Genomic DNA, 10,008 nt, shown 5'->3' on the forward strand with positions numbered 1-10,008 from the left:
TTTTGAAATCATTTGGCCAATTGATTTTTATATAATTTAAGCTGCTAAGATCACAAGCAAGAGAAACGTTAGCCATTAGTTTCATAATCAATATTCATATTTAATGTGATATGGCAAAATTGGTCATATTGCTAATAATGATGTAAATGATGCAATAATGAATAAACATTAAGCTCAAAATGAAAGTTAAAAGCAAACCAAATATATAAGCATGTAAGTTCAAATATCCAATTATCCATCAAATTCAAACATCCAAAATAAAACAATCCATGAACATCAAAATGTTTCACAATTCAAAGTTTTGAGTTCGAGATGATAAATCCATTGACCCGTTTCCTTATCCTTTTTTCATCTTGTGTTCTTCAAGGAAGTAAGATTGATTTGGTTTTGAAGAGGGATAGGAATATTAGAAGAGACCCTAAGACCGAGTTTGATAAACAAATTACTAAGGAGACAACCATAAACCAAGGTTTCTATATTCTTGGAAGGAATAGTGTTTATGGAAACTCACTAAAGATGATATGTGGCAGATTAATCTTATTTTTATGTTGGATACACAATATCCACCGTATATCTATGTTCCTAAGGGAAGAGTACTTACCTCCGGATGGTCTAAACCACCAAGAGATCATATAATGAAGGAATCTATCACGATAAGATCTTAGGGTACTCTCACTATCCTTAGACTTATAGGTTGAATCCACAATCTCTTTTTCATTAAACCTGAGTTATCTAGTCCAAAATGGGTAGCGATTGTGCCGGAGTCAATAAAAATGAATTATCCTAAAAGATAGGATCGAATTCCTATAATTTCATATCGGGCTCGTTTTGGACACATACCACAATGGAATAGAAAAATGCAGACTAATTGATGATAAACCAAAGGTTTGAGTTTAAAGAGTTTATCAAACTTCTAAGATTTAAGAGTAGGAAGATATTGGAAGTCCATATCTTCTATAGCTTGAATCGAAGGGATACGTTCTTCCTGAATTTTGTATGACTCAAAACAAGTATGGTACCTATGATATAGATCTTGTCTACGACCAGGTACGTGAAACAAGAGTTCAGAATGGTCATATTTGGGTTATTTGGATTAGGTAGAGGAATAAGAGGTCGGTTTTGACTTGAGCGACTAGACAATGTCCTAGGTCGTTTAGGATTTGACATGGTTTAAGAATCGGAATAGAATATGTAACCTGCAAATTTAAACACATGTATGCAATATAAACAAACCCAATACTCAAATGAGTTCTCAATATTTCAAGGTTCTCTAAACCGAATCCTAAAGGGAAATGTTTTGAAAAAACTATTTGGAAAATAATGTTTGAAAAACATAATACGTATAGTTTTTATGAAAACAATATAATTGAATCAAAAACATCAATTAAAGCAACAATTTTCGATTTTTTTTTATTTCGAAATTTAAAGATAATTTTGAAAAATTGAGTGTTTTTGATGAAATTGGTTGTAAAATCATCATATAACCAATGCCCGATGTATTGTTCATCTTAGAACTAATCAAAACTAGTCCTAAGTTCAAAAATCAATGAAATAGAGGATTTTGAAATATTACCTTGAAAGATGAAGATTGAGGGGATTTAGATGTTGTTTGCACGATTTTAATGATTTTAACAGGTTTAGAAGATGATATTTGAATCGAATTCTGATTAATAATGGTGTTTTGATGAAAAATGGAGATTTGGAATGAGAGATAGAGAGAAAACGACCAATAGATAAATAAGAAGGGTTTTGGGGTTTTGAGGGTGTTCTGCCCGATTTTAACAGAACTCCAGGGGGGTATCGATTCCCCTGTGGGGGGAATCGATTCCCCTTCAAAGGGGGAATCGTTTCCCTCAGGGGGGATTGATTCCCTCTGCACCAAAATGCTAAAATCCGATTTTTAAGCACACAAAATGCTAATTTAATAGGCTATAGTGGTATTGTCAACTCATATATCAAAAATTAATTATGTTCAATCAATCAAATTAATCTTTAAACTTTATTTGAACATAAAATTAATTTTCACTAAGAATCATAAACTCCCCCTAACTAATAGCAAGAATGCAATCAAAAATTATTATTATAAGCATTTTCAGTATTTATTAAAAGTGCTGAATTATTTTAAACACTAAGTGAAGATAGGTCAGTTAAACCTAATTCTCTTCTAAGTGTCCAAAACCTTTCCTTATCTAAGGGTTTTGTAAAAATATCCGCTAATTGATGCAAAGTATCAAAAAATTCTAGAACTATATCTTCTTTAGCGACATGGTCTCTAATGAAGTGATGTCTAATTTCAATGTGTTTAGTTCTAGAGTGTTGGATGGGATTTTTAGTGAGACAAATAGCACTAGTATTGTCACACTTGATAGGAATAGTACCTACTTCAATTCCATAATCAAAAAGTTGTTGTTTCATCCATAAAACTTGTGCACAACAACTACCGGCTGAAATATATTCCGCTTCAGTGGTAGATAATGCAACACAATTTTGTTTCTTTGAAAACCAAGAAATTAGCATATTTCCAAGGAATTGGCAAGTATCGGAGGTGCTTTTCCTATCTAATTTACATCCTCCATAATCCACATCAGAAAAGGCATGCAAGCTAAAACTAGAGTCTCTAGGATACCAAAGTCCTATACTAGGAGTGTCCTTAAGGTATCTAAAGATTCTCTTAACGGCTAGTAAATGTGATTATTTAGGACATGATTGAAACCTAGCACACAAGCAAACACTAAACATAATATCCGGTCTACTTGCGGTTAGATAAAGCAATGAGCCAATCATGGATCTATATAATTTAACATCCACACATTTACCTCCTTCATCTAAGTCAAGCTTTGTTGAAGAGCTCATTGGAGTGTCATGAGGTTTCCCATTTTCCAGTCCAAACTTCTTGAGCATATCTTTGACTTACTTAGCTTGATTAATGAAGATACCATCTTTTCTTTGCTTGATTTGGAGTCCCAAGAAAAATGAGAGCTCCCCCATCATGCTCATCTCAAACTCACTTTGTATTAGCTTAGAAAATTCTTGGAAAAGACCATCATTAGTAGAACCAAATATTATATCATCAACATAAATTTGAACTACTAATAAATCTTTACCTTTATGCTTTAAAAACAATGTAGTGTCAACCTTCCCTTTTGAAAAACCTTTTTCAATTAAAAAATTTGACAATCTTTCATACCAAGCTCTAGGAGCTTGTTTTAAACCATAAAGAGCTTTTGTCAATTTAAGAACATGATCTGGAAATTTTGAATCTTCAAAACCTGGAGGTTGTTCAACATACACTTTTTCCTTTATGAAACCATTTAAAAATGCACTTTTAACATCCATTTGATATAATTTAAATTCATGAAACATGCAAATGCTAATAACATTCTAATTGCTTCCATCCTAGATACGGGAGCGTATGTTTCATCATAGTCTATGCCCTCTTCTTGAGTATACCCTTGAGCAACAAGTCTAGCCTTGTTTCTCACTATATTACCACTCTCATCAAGCTTATTCCTAAATACCCATCTAGTACCTACAGTAGATTTATTACTAGGCCTTTTAACTAATGTCCATACTTTATTTCTCTCAAATTGATTTAATTCTTCTTGCATAGCCATAATCCAATGTTCATCATTTAATGCTTCTTTAATATTCTTAGGCTCTATGCATGAAATAAATGCAACATAATTACAAATATTTCTAAGAGAAGATCGAGTTGTTACCCCTTTGGATGGATCACCTATAATCTCACCACCCTTGACATAGTTGTACTCTCTTGGATAAGATACTTCCCTTTCTTCAATGGTTGGATTCTCAAGAGGATCATGAGTTTCCTCATTTTTCGTTTCTTCCTTTGATGATGGTTCTCCAACTTCATGTCTAACGTCATTTGTATTTATAACACCTACATCATCATTCACACAAGAATCCTTCCTCGGAAGGGGATTATCATCGAAAACAACATGTATAGACTCTTCTACAACTAAAGTTCTTTGATTAAATACTCGATAAGCTTTAGAATTTAAGGAATAACCCAAAAAAATTCCTTCATCACTTTTAGCATCAAATTTGCTAAGGTTTTCTTTACCGTTGTTTAAAACAAAACATTTACATCCAAAAGGATGAAAATAGCTAATGTTAGGATTTTTATTTTTGAAAATTTCATATGGAGTTTTCTTTAAAATTGGCCTAATCATTACTCGATTAACAACATAACAAGCGGTATTTGTGGCTTCCGCCCAAAAATATTTTGGCAAATTATTTTCACAAAGCATGGTTCTAGCCATTTCTTCTAAAGTTCGATTTTTCCTCTCAACAACTCCATTTTGTTGAGGGGGTTCTATGTGCTGAAAATTTTTGGCTAATACCTTTAGAATTACAAAAATCAATAAATCCAAGATTTTCAAATTCAGTACCATGATCACTCCTAACACTAGTTATAGAGTAACCTTTTTCATTTTGAATTATTTTTGAAAATGTGATGAACTGTTCTAATGCTTCATCTTTAGTACTTAAAAATAGAACCCAAGTATATCTAGAATAGTCATCTACCAAGACAAATGCATATTGTTTTCCACCCAAGCTAGTAGTCCTAGTTGGCCCAAAAAGATCTATATGGATCAATTGTAATAATCTACTAGTTGATACATCATTAATGGATTTAAAAGAAACTCGCTTTTGTTTTCCTTTATCACAAGCATCACAGATTTTATCATTATCAAATTTAAGCTTAGGCAACCCTCGAACTAAATCACCTTGAATTAGCCGTTGCAAAACACTCATACTAGCATGTCCTAGTCTCCTATGCCATAACCAACTATCATGTTCATCCTTAGTAACTAGGCACAAATTAGTCATATCAATAGAATCTAAATGCACCATGTATATGTTTCCTATTCTATGACCAATAAGCATAATCAAAGTAGATGCAATGTCAATCAATTTTGCAAACACTTAATTTAAAAGTAAGACATTGTATCTTTTGTCAAATTCATCTAATCGGATTATGCTTTATCCATTCACATACAAAACATTATGCAATGTTGATTATCAAGATTAAGAGCACATGCATAAAGTTTTTGAAAATATTATGCATTAAATATATATATATATTTTTAAAAAAAAATATGCATAATCATTAAGAAAAATTTAAGGTCAAAATTTTGCAAAACCAAAGTTCTTGAAAAATTGATATCAATTGTTAAAGAGATATCAATTACATTTTAAAAACAATTTTGACCAAAAATTAATATGATGAACTAGAGTTTATAAAACATTACCAAAAATTACTATGTTCATCATACAATATTTTTCAACATACATGAGATAAAACATAATCATTTATTCAACATTTAAAAGCTCATGCATGCATAAACTAAATGAGCAACCAAATAAAAATATTAAGTTTAGAGGTTACCCATTTCTTTTTCATGTGTGGCTAGAGCATCTTGAATATCATCATCTTCATTACCATTGCTCCCACACACCTACAAGAGACATTTAAGTAGATTTTGGTATCCAAATTGCTTTGGATCCTTGAATATTAGTTTCAATGCCTCTTGTTCCTTTAGGAACCCATACTTGTCTAATTTTAAATCGTTTTCCTTTCTTTAAAGGACAAGTATCTTCCTTATGACCATGATAATGACAATGTGAACATATTGTCATTATTGAACTAGATGAATTATTTAAAATGATATCTTTTTCTTTTTTTAAACATTCAAGCTTAACTTTCAAATCAAAATTTTCTTTTTCAATACTTTCAAATTTCATTTTTGAAAGCTCTAAATCCTTCTTCAAGATTTCATTTTGATTTTCAAAATCCATTTTCGTTTCTAGAAGAAGTTTGTTTAATTTGAAAATTCCTTTTTCAAAGTTTTCAGATTTTATTTTTGAAAGTTCTAACTCCTTTCTCAACATTTCATTTTGATTTTCCAAGTCTGTTTTAGCTTTCAAAAGAAAATCATTTTTAGCAATAAATTTAGAAATCAATTTATTGTATTTGGAGTTCATGGTCTCAAACTCCGAAAATAATTCATCATAAGCATCTTGAAACTCATTAAAAGATTTTGAATTTAATCTATTTGATTTAGAAGATACCTTTGGCTCTGTGAGAGCTAATAGAGACATCACCTTTATTAGTTCTTCTTCTTCCTTGTCTCCATAGATCTCCTCAAGCTTATCCCACATCTCCTTGGCATTTGAACAAGAAGAAACTCCTTTATATACATTAGGATCAATTGCACAACACAACATGTGAATAGCTTTTGTATTTTGTTGAGCTTTCTTCCGTTCTTGATCACTCCACTTCTTTGCCTTCTTTGTAGGAGAGGAATATCCTTTCTCGATTATCATCCAAGCTTCCATATCATGTGCTTGGATAAATATCATCATGAACCTCTTCCAACGACGATAATTTGTTCCATTGAAGTGTGGAGGCACGTCAATTGGTCTGGATTCTTCCATGGAAAATGAACTGGAAGTGGATGCCATCTTTATCGATTTAACTCTTCCCGGATCTACTCAAGAGGCGATTAAACCTTCAAATGAGTCAAGCTCTGATACCAATTGTTGAGTTAATCGATTGACGGAATCGACCAAGAGGGGGGTGAATTGGCAATTAAAATTTTGGTGGAAGCTTTTGCAGAAAATTGAAAAGATTTGCACAACGATTTAGAGTGGTTTGACTTTATCAACCAAAGTCTACGTCCACTACCTTAGCTATCCACACTAAGGATTTTTCCAACAAATTCACTAATTTATTCTTTCTTTTGAGGCCAAAGAGACAACCTTACAACTTCCTCAAGAATATACCCCAATTCTTGAGAACACTCTTTTCTCAAAGAGAAGATTACAAATTTCGCAAATTTACAAGAAAACCTCACAAGGTAAGATGTTTGCACAATTTTAGAACAAAGAAAGAACACTCAAGAATAAATATAATTGAGCACAATAAGTGTTCTTGAAAGCAAAATGAATATTGAATGAAAAATAGGCTTGAAATGCTCAAACTTGAGGTTTGATGCTTTCTCTTTGATTCTCTCTTGATTCTAGTTGCTTGATGTTTCTTGTTATTGATCAATGGATCCTAAGCTTGCTTAAATACACCTTGAATCACTTTTGAACGTTGGAAATGATTAGTGAAGATAATATAGCCGTTTAAGTGTGAAATCAATTAATAAAACAGTTTGGAGCGTGGGGGGAATCGGTACCCCTTGAGAGGAATCGGTTCCCTAAGTGTAAAATTCAAATATTTCGACCGTTGAACAGGGGGGAATCGGTACCCCCTATGGGGGAATCGGTTCCCTCCGAGCATTCTGGAAATCTCGGAGCCAAACCATTCAGGGGGGAATCGGTACCCCCTTGGGGGGGGGAATCGGTTCCCTCTGAGCAATCTGGAAATTTTGGCTTTGAAATGGTTCGAAATACTTTGAAAGATTATTTTGAAATTGTTTTAAGATTAAAACTTAATTTTACACTTAAGTAAGGATTAAAAATGACTTATTAAAGATTTAAAGTAATATTTTGATATTCGAATAATTATATCGAATATACTTAGAATGTTTTCAATTCCAATTCACACATAGTCACATAATCACTTAAAATTCATTTGGAAAATCTTAAAATTCATTTAACTTAATTTGTTATATCGAAATATTAAAATGTTTTCAACACTTATAATTACATAGTTTATTCCAATTCACACATAGTCACATAATCACTTAATTCACTTATACATAGATCATTTCCATACCTAAATCATATAACACCTAAGTCTTCCTCATAAAGCTATACTATATGTTCATATAATCTCATATTATCCTATAAGTAAATACTTATATTGTCTCACTTTTCCATTTACTCACATAATTATTTATTCCATAACATATAATTTATATCACTTATCTAATATTATTTATATACTAAGTTAATCTATTTATTTAGTTCAATTTCACATAACTCTTATACCATAGTTTCCTTTAAGTATTTACTTCTTCCTTATAACATTTATCTTATAGTTTGGTATCATCATTTATATTTATGTCAAATGATTCTTTAGCTTATAACTTATGTCATGTGTTCATTTCCTTCCTTATATCGTTATCTCATAACTTATTTCATATTCTTATATAATCATATAGATCATTTGCAATGTTTCACATAACTTATCACACTACCCTGTACTTATACAAATCATATAACATACATAATAACATGTCAACACATATATTCATGCACACATATAATTTATCACAAACACATACTTCTATCTATGAATTCATGTATTTAACTATTGGAAATAGACTTGTCGCAAGTCTTATTTCCCATTAAACATCATATACTAAATAATGTGCACTCACCTGGCCTCACTAGTCAATACCAATTCCTTATCTCTTCTTGATGGCTATTACTTGACATCTTGTCCGGACATTGCTCTCGATTGATATCTACACAATCATACGTATAATATACATATCATCATTCCACTTGGAATACTTTAATTTTCATTTCTTAAACTAAAAGAAAGATATATTTCCATTTTCCCTTTGAAGTGTATCGGTACACACTATAGGGTATCGATATATCCCTCAACTGAGGTATCGGTACACTGCCTGTATATCGATACCCAAATTACATTAGAAATTTCTTGTATCAAGGGGGCATCGATACACTCTTTAATGTATCGATACACCATGAAGATGTTCTTCAAAATTGGTCTTACTGTATCGGTACCTGTTGAATGGGTACCGATACACCCTTGCCCAGAAATCAATTTTAAGCACGAAAATTCATTCTTTTCAACTTCAACTCTTCCTATTTCATCCCCTTTCATATGCTAAACTCAAATACACCTACTTAAGCCCATTTATACTCATTCAATACATCTTTAACTTCAAAATTCTATCCTCCATATGCAATTCAAGAATTACACCCACTTTGCAGTATGTTCAAATTCCAATTCTAACACTTCATATTTCTTAATTCACTCATTGACAAGTCAAATTCAACTTCAAAATCTATTTACTCCTTCTATTTCAATAATTCACTTAAAAACTCATTTTTCTTAATTTCTCATAACTTGTTAATCTTTGAGTTTTAAGCCATCTAAAGCTTTCCTTAATCTTTCTTAACATCCCAAGAATAAAACTAACTCAAAACTTATAATAATTAACCAACTGAAAGCATTCTCACCTTTAGAAATGAGCTCACGGTGGATTTAAAAAGCTGAATTATTAAAGCAAGGTCGTTGAACTTTCCTTGGATATTGTAATTAATTTGTGCTGGATTTAGGTTCAGACTATCTTCATTACGGGTCTTCCTGAAGATGTCAAAGAGAGAGAGTTGCAGAATTTACTGAGATGGCTTCCAGGTTATGAAGCTTCGCAAGTGAACTACAAAGGAGAAAAGCCTATGGGTTTTGCTCTCTTCTCAAATGTGCGATTTGCAGTTGCTACTAATGATGCCCTTCAAGTATTATAGATTTATTTAATTGGCATTTTTTATTTTACTAATCTGAGGTATCTCACTCTTTTTCAAAGCAGTGATTGGGTTTGATTCGTATGTGTGCTAGGAAATGGTTTTTGATGCCGAGTCAAAGTCCCTTTTGCACATAGAGATGGCAAAGAAAAATCTATTTGTTAAAAGAGGTAAGTTGTTATTTTAACACTTTGTTTAATGCCAGAGTGAAAAATACTTTACATTGTTATAAAGAAATGCACGGATAGATAGTGTGTTAAACTGGATAAATTAATGCATTACGCATAATCTGGTTAGAAATGATCATGATGTTTGAAAGGCGATTAGATGATGGTTCTAAGTACACAATAGCCATGTGAAAGGAAATATTTAGGAAGAGCTAGAGTTTGGTTGAATGTGGCTGAAATATTGTCTATAGTTTTGCTTTAAATCATCAATTTTAGATGTCTACTCCTGGTTTCAGGTTGATACTTCTTTTTAATTATTTTCTCCCCCCTTTTCACAATAGCTTGATTTGTGATTTCATTGCAGTTT

Source organism: Hibiscus syriacus, unplaced genomic scaffold (assembly GCF_006381635.1).
Source record: "Hibiscus syriacus cultivar Baekdansim isolate YM2019G1 unplaced genomic scaffold, ASM638163v2 tig00110387_pilon, whole genome shotgun sequence".
In the NCBI taxonomy this organism is placed as follows: Eukaryota; Viridiplantae; Streptophyta; class Magnoliopsida; order Malvales; family Malvaceae; genus Hibiscus; species Hibiscus syriacus.